Source organism: Centrocercus urophasianus, unplaced genomic scaffold (genome assembly GCF_019232065.1).
Source record: "Centrocercus urophasianus isolate 14NV4802_14NV808 unplaced genomic scaffold, USGS_Curo_1.0 seq_21, whole genome shotgun sequence".
Classification (NCBI taxonomy): domain Eukaryota; kingdom Metazoa; phylum Chordata; class Aves; order Galliformes; family Phasianidae; genus Centrocercus; species Centrocercus urophasianus.
The window spans coordinates 15,651,777-15,662,661 of NW_024884767.1; the positions used below are offsets into that span (position 1 = coordinate 15,651,777).

General features: G+C 42.7%; 1 protein-coding gene across 2 annotated transcripts in view; it reads left to right on the forward strand.

Moving 5' to 3' along the window:
• Positions 1–414: 414 nt before the first annotated feature.
• The window catches only part of PJA2 (praja ring finger ubiquitin ligase 2), a 39,188-nt gene continuing 28,717 nt past the window's right edge, over positions 415–10,885 (forward strand). Inside the window, exon 1 of one of the 2 annotated variants that reach the window (XM_042822864.1) lies at positions 415–587. The gene's annotated coding sequence lies outside the window, so the exon portion shown is untranslated. The other variant, XM_042822865.1, reaches the window with a different exon arrangement.

The window sequence follows — 10,885 nt, forward strand, 5'->3', positions numbered from 1 at the left end:
ACAATGCTAAGTAGTGGATAACACTTGAACACTTTGGCTGTAGTTGCAAGCAGGCTACATCCATCATCCAACACTTCTTTCAGCTCTGTTTGTGCAGGAATTTCAGCTGCCACTGGAGCACAGAGACACCTGAGGCTGTGAAATGACACAGGACTCTGCTAGCTGAAATACTTTGGACAGAGCAAATGAGCAAGGAACTGAGGAACTAACTAATCACTGCAATTAAAAAAAAATAAAATTGCATAAATAATAGCTGAAACCAGGTTGAGCTTCACCAGGGCACACAGGGCACGTCCCATCCTCCTTTCTCTACGTCACAAGCCCACGGTCCCTCAGCACGGGGCCTCCAGCCTGAGGGCGGGGCCTTCCTCCCTCCTCGCGATGCAGCAATTGCCGATAACTCCGCCCCTCGGTCGGGAGAGACGCGTCTGTAACTCTCGCCCCTCGGTCGGAATTGGTCTTTTCCTTTTTCCCTTGGCCAGATATTGGCTGCCGTTCGCTAGCACCGAGAGAGAGGATTGGCTGTGCTGAGGGCGACAGGCAGGCTGTGGTTGCCGCTGGGAGGCGTGCGGCCGGGCCCGGAAGGGGTAAGTGCGGAGCCGGCTCGGGCCGCGGGTTCTGGCGGGGACCGCGGCTTCGCGGGGAGGAGGAGCCGAGCAGGGCAGCGCCGTGCCTTGTAAAGACCTCGGGGCTGCCGGCCCGCCTAGGGAGCCGCTAGGAGCTCCTTCGGGAGCGAGCGGCATGGGGGCTGGGGGGAGGCCGAGGGGCGTCGGGGCAGTGGGTGGGAGCCGAGGGGCCGCGGCGGGCCGGAGTCCTGAAGCGCGGGGATGTCGGCAGAGTTCCGGGCTAACGCGCCGGGCTCGGTGAACGGGCAGCGCGGCCCGAGCCCAGCTGCTGCCGGGCCGCGCCCGGGCCGAGCGAGAGCCGCTGGGCGAGGCCAATCCGGGCGGGCTCCGGGCTGCCGGCACGCCCCGCGGCGGGGTGGGGGCTGCTCAGCCGGGCTCCGGAGGGGACGTGCCTCGCCAAACACGAGTGGTTCCGTAAACACAGCGGTGCGGCTGCTCGGGTTGGGCCTCTCCCTCGTTTGGAGGTCCTGGGGGACGTGTGCGTGCGCTCTGGTGTTGCTGCCGGAGCGGCCTCCGCAGCCGTCCCGGGTTGGGGTGCCCACGGGGTCGGCTGGGTGCCCACGGGGTCGGCTGGGTGCCCACGGGGTCGGCTGGGTGCCCACGGGGTCGGCTGGGTGTCTACGGGGTCGGCTGGGTTACGGACGGTGAGTCCACGTCGCGTATGAATAATGCGCATCTGTTACGTGGCACGTGAGCTCTCGTGATCAAAAATGGATAGTTAGTATTGCAGCTCTCATCGCAAGTGTTGGTGTATAGCAGAAACATGAAAGGATGCATTTGTGGGCTCGGAGACTGCAGTTAGGCCCCTTTCCCACACTCCTCTACTATCAGACACTTCTTCCAGTGTGGTTCTTGAGTTGCATTCGCCTGCGTACGTATTTAAGGGGTTTAGAAAAGCCTTCTTAAATGTGTATGAAGTTCTTTCAAATTGTGTATAGGCAAAAAGAATCTCGTAACAATAAAGAGCGCTGACAGACTTTTCTGTTAATACACAAATCATGAATGCATACTTATGGATGTAAAGTTAATTTTGGAGAAGTATGTATATTTAAGTTTGTCTGAGCAAATGCAAATAGCAAGCTTATTTATTGTTGAGTCATACTTGCTTAGAACTGATTTCCTGTTCTTTCTCCCCATCTAAAGAAAGAAAATGTCTGGGAAAAAATGGATCAGAAAAAAGTGTGATTTTGAAGTGGTATTAAACTGCAGGATCAAGGCAATAGTATGAAATATGACAGTTGCTTATTTCCATCACCAATACAATGAATTGCAATGCAGTGTTGATAGTATGCGTGGGTTTCTGATGAATGAAGGCCCCAGAATAAGAGATCTATAAATTACTGCCTTAACTGCTCTCTTGAAAATGTTTGCTTCTGTTAAAACAGTTTAGCATACTAAGTAAGGAATACTGATGTAATGTATTAGATTAATTCACCAAATACTGAAATGGGTATTAGTAGCAAAAATTAAAACTGCTTTGGCTGCTGTTTTTACATAGCAGTATACATGTCGATCTTTAGCAATTGCTGGGTTGTGTGTGTTTTGATTCTTCATCTCTTAGGTCTCATAAGGCTTGTTTTAGAGTAAAAAAAAAAAAAAAAAAAAAAAAGTGACTGTTCTGCAGGGGCAGGAACCAGAATACCCTTGCGCTGAGGTCAGTGTGTAAGAGTCTGTGGCAGTTGTTTGGCATTTGAGGGATTGAGAGTTGTGGATGCAGTTGGAGTTCCAACCATAAAATTTGCATTTTGATAAGTGTTTACGGTAGTATTTCTGAATATTTTTAATAAAGTATGTGGAGTAAACTTGTTCTAACTCATTTATTCACTGATATGATAACGATTCCCCTGCATTTTCAAGGAAAGGGCTATAGAAGTCTGGTAGTGTCCACTACAGTGCTGTAAAGAAGCTTCAGCAGTCTTGTTTCTGTGAGGTCGATTTGAAAGTAATGCTGTGGAAATATTTATTTCCATGGAAACTACAACAGATATGAAGAACACAATAATGCTTTTTGACACAGGAAATTCTCATGCAGAAAACACCGTTTTTCAGTGTAGTCACTACTATTAGCTATGTGTTTTCACCAGTTGTGAACAAGGGCCATGTTTGTAAATTCTGCACCAGTGGAGGTGACTCGCTGTTTCACAGTGGCAGCATTGTTGTTAGGAAATTGTTGTCCGCACAGTCCAGCTTTCACTGTGCACATCCGTTGTTTGGTCACTGTAACCATTCAGCAAGCAACGTGTATGTCTGTGGGTGAAACTTACTCTACATGGAGAAATTCATTGGCACACCTTTGCTTCGTGTGCTTGTTGATGTCAGATGCCATTTTGTAAGATTGCCCCCCCCCCACTGCCATCTGTCACACAGTAACAAAACAGAATGGAATACTGGTGTGAAGGTTTGACCTCTACTGCTATACCACCAGCATCAGAAAAACTAGAGGCATTACTCTGGGAGCAGCCCAGTATATTTGGTGATGTGTTTGTACAGGTCCCCAAAGGCTACTTTGCACTAGTTTTGCTTGACAGATGCATTTCTAAAACTTCACTCACTTGAATATTGTTTCATGATACAGGGACAACTTTGAATATGGCATAAACTCAAATCACTGGAAGATAGAACAGTAACTCCAGTGTTCTGGTCAGAGCGACAGTGGGGGAGAGATGCTTTGTATGCCCTTAAAACTTGCTCTCTTGAGTGGTACTTTAGGCAGTACTTTCTATCAGTCTTTGAAGTTTCAGCTCCTGTGATTTTTTGATAGGCTTATTTGGATAAAACATGCTTAATTCTGTTAATCACAGGAGCATCCTGAAGTGTTTGGGGGTAATGCTGTACTTAATACAAAGGCACTTCTTAAGTTAAAGTAGAAGATACAGTGCTTTCAAGAACCTTGGTTGCCTTAAAGGTGTCTGGTTGGCTGTTTTTGTGATACTTGTGGAGTTGGTTATAACTTACACTGGAAACAGGTAATTATTAGCAAGCTTGTGGCAATGGGTAGAATACTCTGCAAGAGTGACAGAGCATACAACCGTGTGAATTGCTAATTGCTTATGTGTCACTGTAGAGGAAGATATCTAGAGATTATGCTGCCAATAGTACTAATCATAAAACAGCTTTTCAAATTTGATTTATTTCATGCGTGATGTTTTGGTACCAGACCCATGCAGAGCATTTTGGGTAGGTAAGTATGTGACTGGGAGCAGAAAAAATTCCAGTTGGCTCATACATCTGTTCTTTGATATGTACTTAGTTACTCAAACATGATCTGAAAAGTTTGGAGGTGTTCAGATTCTAAATTCTCCTGTGGCTTCTGGGTGTTGCTCTAACGTCTGCAGCACCTTTCTCCTAGATGCTGTGCAAGAAGAAAAAACTCCAGGGTGATAACTGAATGAATATGAAATGAGACTTGATAACACAGAGAGGTGAAATACAGAAAAATTACCCTGATGCTGATGGTGGATTGTGGATGATTGCTCAGATTACTGGTAATCGGTTACACTAAAATGTCCTTCCCCATCAGTTTAGTATCAGAAGATAAATCTGAAATGATGAGAAATTCCCATAACTCAAGTGATATTAAAACTTTTTCAAATGACTAAATAAGCATTCTATTTCAATTTCTCAGTAGCTCGTATTGCACTATAAACAGGTGAATGTCCATGGTTGTTTGAACAAGATATTTGTAATTCCATAACAGCTTCAGGAAAGTTGTCCACTAACAATTTTAAGCAGTTTTGAGAGTCAGAAGTCAACAAGAGCATTTTTGGCCCCTGAAAACTCACTCCTTCCTAATACATTGGGTACCTCTAAGATTGGCAGAAGAGGCTTCCAGTAAATGGTAGCTGTATTTTAAAAGGAAATGATAAGAAAACCAAGCATTTATACCACCCCCTGTGAAACCAGTGTCATGTCATGGAACGTTTCAACTGTAACCATCTAGGAGTTTTTAAGGAAAAAATGAGATGTGCAAAAGCAGAAAAATGAGAAGGTGATCAGTAGATAAATGGTGATTTGTCATCTTGAGTTTTGTGAAAGCAAGTAATAGTTGGGAATAACACTGTTGGTCCTATCTTACTTTGCCCACCAGGGACTGGAAGAAAAAAAAAGAAAAGTAGCAAAATCCTATTCTCACCCTCGCATAGTTAAGAATGATGTGAAACTCATTCCTGTGTCATTGTGATCCCAGCCTCTGAGAGAAGAGTCTGAAGTTCTTGTGGGCTTAGGGCCAAGTGTAGGAGTGTGAGTGTGGGGAGGCACCTTGGGAAGGCCTTAAGTCTGACCTTTCCCTTCCCAATCCTGCCTTCTGAAAGCACTCACGTTTGCAACTGCCATCTGGCAGCTTTAGTTTATTTCCTTTAGAGCATTTCCGTGTGTTGTTTCTGAATGTCGGGGAGGTCTTGCTCCATTTCATCTTTTCTAAATATGATGTTAAAAATTATTTGCAGAATGCTAGATCCAGTTTTGACATTGATCAGGATAGAGGGATTAACTATGCACATCCTGTAGCCTTCACTCTAATACGACTTGGTGTGTTGCTGTTCACTGCAGCGTAGTGGAAGTATTGACTCAATGCGGGGGCCTCTATAACCTTGTGCTCTGTTTTACAGAGCTGCACACCAGCAATTATTCCTGATTTGGTAATTTGTTCAGTAGTTTATTCCTACTAAACAGCAATACCCTGTTGAGAATTCTCATTTTCTTAGTATGTCTGTGATAACCCCTTCACATTTCGTGTCTAAATTTCAAATTCTATCTTGAGAGCTGACTTTGTATAAGTTCTGTCAGCTGGATCAGAGGTTTTGTTACTCTTACATCCAAAAAGGGATATTTGTGGGGAAAAAAAATAAATGTTTAAAGCAGTAAGGTTTCACTGTTCCTCACAGGGAAAAAAAATAGGCACTTTTGAGAACAATTTTCATTACTATTTATAGTAGGTAAGTGCTTGTTCAGTTTGGGTTAAGTTGACTTTCTTCTTCTGTAACTGTGTTAGAGACAATAATGCAAAAGTACATCTTTGGACATGACGTGAATTGTGTCTTTTCTGAGAGCGTCTAGTACTTGAACTTCCACCCTGGGATTCTGCTGTCATCTTGTGCTTGCTGTGTTTATCAGCAAGAAAGGAAGTGACTGTTCTGACTTCTTAATGTATGTTGAGGTCATCTGCACTGATAAAAGTAAAACCAAACCTAGTCTACTTAAACTGTGTGAAAGTTTTAGCATTTTGCTTAGTGCTGGCTTCTGTTTGTGGCCTTTCAGCTAAAGAGAAATGCATCCTGTTAATGGTGTACAGGCTGGCTCAGTCCTGTTCTGTGGCTAATGGGGTGCAGGGATTCACAAAGCTGCACTTCTGGAAAAGGGAAATAGGGGACCCCAAATAATTAAAAACAGCAGCGGCAGTGATCTGAGGAGAAACAAACTAATTTACTAAATATGGTATTAGATTGCAAGATAACACGATATATTACAATGTAATTAGAATTGAAGCTAATAGATCAAATGTAATGAGAGAAAGAGTATCTAAGAGCTGTAGGCCTTATATTAGTGCTGAGGTGATACATGTGGTTGGAATGAGCAGCAGGGAGCAGAGCTGAAAAAGAGAAGGGAAAAGGGACCATTGGGTGACCTAACAAGGCCTTATATCTTTTCCCCCGAGCAGTAATGATAACAGAACAGCAAACAGTTTTCTGGGGAATGTAGTAGTTATTCTTTTCCAGGATAGGCACCTAAACCTCTGGGAGAATTAACTCTCCAACTCCCAGTGCACTACATGATGTTATGATGTGGAATACCAATAACCAAAAATCATAAAACCATGACACATCATTATCAGAAAGTTTGTAATGGGAGCTGAAGCTGAAAAAAGAATGTGAAGGTCATAGGCAAAGGAAAGAGAGGACGGATAAAGGGAGAGCTTTTTGAGTAACTCTGAGTGCAAAAGAGAAAAGGAGTCAGACTATCAGTACATGATTTATTAAAAAAAAAAATTGGCAGTTTTTTAAAAAGCATGAGAGAAACTACTCCTTTATGTCTTTGTCTTTAGTTCAGTTGAACAATCATAGGACTAGGGAAGGGAGAGGAGTTGGGTGAGCTCAGCTGAGTGCTGCTGCCCAGAGGTGAGCTGTGTTGGCAGGATGCATCATGTTGGGTCTGGCTCCCCCTTCTCAGGCAGCCCCTACAGTACTTGGCTCTGCATCTGTGCCTGGAGCTGCCTTGATATTGCAGCATGTTTTGGTGGCTAATGCTGGCACAGCTTCAAGGCTTTCTCCAGCTCCCCCAGAACTAGCAGACAGTGGGAAGCAAGAGGTGAGTGGGGCATGGCCAGGGCAACTGGCCCACACCAGTCAGAGGGATTTCCTGCAGTGTGTGATGTCTGGCTCAGCAATAAAAGCTGGGTGGGGAGGCTCTGATTGTGAAGGCATGTGTTCTCCCAAAATCTCCATGTATTGAGGCTCTCCTTCCTGAGATGCAGCTGATCATAGCTTGCTGATGGGAATAGAGAATAATTATTTTATACCTTTGCTTCTATACAGCCTTTACTATTTTACTTTAATTAAGCAAGTCAAGTCCTTAAATGATTAACTCTTTTTTTTTTCTTCTTCTTTTTTTTTCTTTTGTGTGCGTGTCGTATTTTCTTCCCCTGCCCCAGGAAGGGTGATAGAAATGTATTGCAATCCAGCAGCCCTTCAGTTAAAGCACAGAGCAAATCACTGTAGGGGCTGCTGCCCAAAGGCTTCTTGTTTTTCCAAGCTGTAATGCTCTTTTCTAAAGGGAGGGTGAGGCTTGTTCTTAATTGGTTAGAGCATATGATACATACGCTGTCCTTATCTTTAAAAGCTCTTAGTGCTTCAGTTGCTTAATCTTTCCTGTCTCTTGAGTTGAGCTGTATTGTAGAATTTCTGCAGAAGCTATTCCTCAGGATAAAAACTGGAAAAGCAATTATTATGGTAAGCCAGTGCTGGCAGTCAGTAAGGCAGATTTGCATGTCCTACCAAAATCAGTGCTAAGTCAAGGTAGAGGAAAGTCAAACTATTTCTAGTTCTGGCCTAAAATGTGAGCAAGGCAGTGCAAATAAACTTGACGTCTTGTAGAATATGAACTGCTGCTGGTTAAATGTTATAAGGACAGTGAAACATCTGATGGAATAGTTGCAGATCAGGGTTCAGTGGAGAGTGAGTCCCTGGCCGAGGAATGTAGGGACCTTGGCAGCAGGGTTGGCGCAGTGATCCCTGGTTCTAGCTGCTTCCTTCTGGCCTAGTTGTGCCACCTCAGTTACGCTGATAGAACTGTCACCTGAGCTTTAAAAAAATCAGACCCTTAAAGAATGGGATTTGTTAAAGCTGGGTAAGTTAGCTCGATCCAATTGACAGGTTGACAGCTGAAGCAACAGCAGAGTGATCTTGCCTGACTCTGTCCATTTGGCTGAAGTGAGTGGGCAGCAGCATCTATGTGGGGGTTTCCCTACACCCTGCTGACAGGAAGAGCCTCAGTGATGGTTAGGATCTGTGCAGGTTCCCAGCTTTAGGACTGTGCCTAGGGGCAGAAGGAAGTTCTGACAATGCAGGGGTTTGTAGCTATTCTGGCCCTGCAGTGTGGGAATCTGCATATTGACTAATGCATAAATTGAACCATGTACATTCCAAAGTTTAACTGGACTGGAATATTTCAAAACCTCCATTTTGCAACTCTGGCACAAAATGCATACAAAAAGCAGCAAACTTTAAGAGAAATCTGAAGTAGAAACTCTGTTCAACACTGAAGTGAAAGGAAGCTGCTGTCAGTGGTGTTAACTCATATGGTATTTGGGGAGAGATTCAGATTGGTATCAGAATATTTTGCAGTGGTCTTTATTTACGAGTCTTTCATTTTAAAACTGGTGGAGGAAGATAACTTTATTTGTTAGTAGTTACTCGGTTTTACAATATTTATTATATGTATTACACGTTTATTTCCTTCTTTTAGGCAATTCCAAGGTATGTCTACTGTGTTACCATAGTCTAACACTTCAGAATTTGTATGATGTTGTGCTGACACTAATTTCTATTGGTAACAAAAATAGGAGCATAAAACCTCCCTCAAATTTATGTTCTTCTGTTGAAATTTAAAGCATTTATTCTGAAGCAGCATTTTAGAATTTCCATATTCTAAGTTGTTTTATGCCTAAATGCAAATGGTTAGTAATGTGTTTCATCCACTATCACCAAGCTTCAGACGGTGTAACAAAGCAGTATGCAGATGTTCTATCTCTGATAGGTGGCATGTTTTTGGAGGCCTCCTCTTCCTTCTGTCTTTTCCTATGTGTTCCCAAAAAACAGTCTGTTATGCTCTTTCACCTAACAGCTGTGGTTTCCAGTTGCTGCTGGAAGGAGTTGCAAGGAGAGGAGCAAGCACTATTTTCTTGGTCTCTATCTTCCTCCTGCTGGAGTCAGAATGCTGCAAAAATCTTTGTTCTGAGGGTCTGCCTTGTTCTGGGCAGGATGTGTTCATGAGGACAGTGCAGAGCAGAGGTGGGGTGAAATATCTCTCAGGTGTGAGAACCTGATTCTGGTACTGTCAGTGGCATTGATTCTACCAAAATTGATAAGGTCAGTCTGATAGACTGGTAGCACAAGTGTGCGTAAATACTTCATGAGTTTAGTTTGATGTGACATGATAAATAACTATGAAGACCTCACCAGTGTTCTTGGAGTTCACAGCGTGTAAATCTGATGGAGTTGTTTTTCTTGACTCTCTAAGTAGTATTAAATGCAGAATACTTTGTCATTAAAGTGAAGGAGATGACAATAAGCATCATTTTTTTTTCTCACAAAGACATTCAGATATCTTTAATTGCCTGTACTGTGCTTCCAAAGTTAGGCCCACAGTAGGAAAGAAAGTGTGATTGTTTGCAAAAGGGATCCTTTGCACTAGTGAGATTCCAGAAACCTAAATTGGTCAGTCTGTTTGAAGATATAGCCAGCTGATGTTTCAGTCGTTAACAAAATAATCAGTTTATGTAATCCAAGAGGTAAACAAGAAAAGGTTTGTTTTAATTTAGTGTGAATTCAGCAGAAAGTCAGACTGACGGCTTATTGAACTGGGCCTGGGGGCTAGTTTCAGCCGCAGGCAAAGATAAGGAGCTGTGCTAAGTAAAAACATTGCCTTAGTGGAATTCCTATGCTCAAAGGAGAGTGCAAAATGACCTGGAAGGTTAATAAAAAGACAATAATTAATGTCTGAAAAATAAATCCCTGAAGCATGTTCCATTTGTTAGTATCAGCTCAACTATGTGTATATTGCTTATGGAAATAACACTGTTGTGTTCTCAAATATCCTAATGAACAGTGTAAAGTCACTACTAAACCAAATACTGAAGAAGGAACTTCTAGATAAGAGCATCGTGTTCTTTAGTAAAATGTTTAATTTTTGTTTCTGGTGTGCTTTTCCAAGGTGTAGATAAATCCCAGTCAAAGAAGCTGAATTCCCTTTGAACATTCTTTGTTTTGAAAGTAAATTTTCTAGTTTTTGTTGTTTGGAGTTTGTGAGCATAATGTATTTCAAGAATTTCAGTGCTAATCTGGCTGTAGTGGGAGGAGAGGTGGGAATTGTAACAATAGCATGATGTTTTAAATTATTCACATTTCTGTCATTTTTATTCTGTGGCTTTCTTTTGTGAACTGAAATGATAAAATCTGTCTTGTCCAGAGCACTGCTGCTTGTAACACTGAAAGTTCTTTGTTGTTGTTGTTTAAATCCAGGTTGAATAACTGGAGTCTCCATCTAGGCAATTTTGGATGTAGAAGCAAGCATAAGTTCAGGGGCATATGGCTAATAGCTTTTGGAATAGAATGTCTTACTTGGGCTAACAGCTTTCAGAAATAACTGCTCAGGAAAAGGTACTTATTCTACGTCTTCTAGGTAAAGCTAGCCAATGCTAGAATTTGGTTTTGGATTTTTATTAAGATAGCTGAAAACAAGCTTTTTTCTCAGAACTTTTTATTTATAGGTAACGCAGTTGAATTAATGTGTTGTGGTGCAAAGGATGAGGCACAACTAGCAACTTCATCAGTTTTACTATTAATTGCTGTGAGTCAATGCAGAAGCATAATGTTTTTTGTTTTTTTTCTCTGCATGAATGTAGTTGCAGATGGGGGAGATGTGGTCTGTTTTGTCGTGGTCAGTTGTAATGGTCACTTCTGGGAGTTGTCTCGGCAGCAAATACTCCATGACAATTTCCTGAAGTAAGAACGCTTTGGAAGAGGAAGGGTGGTGAAAAGTGATTG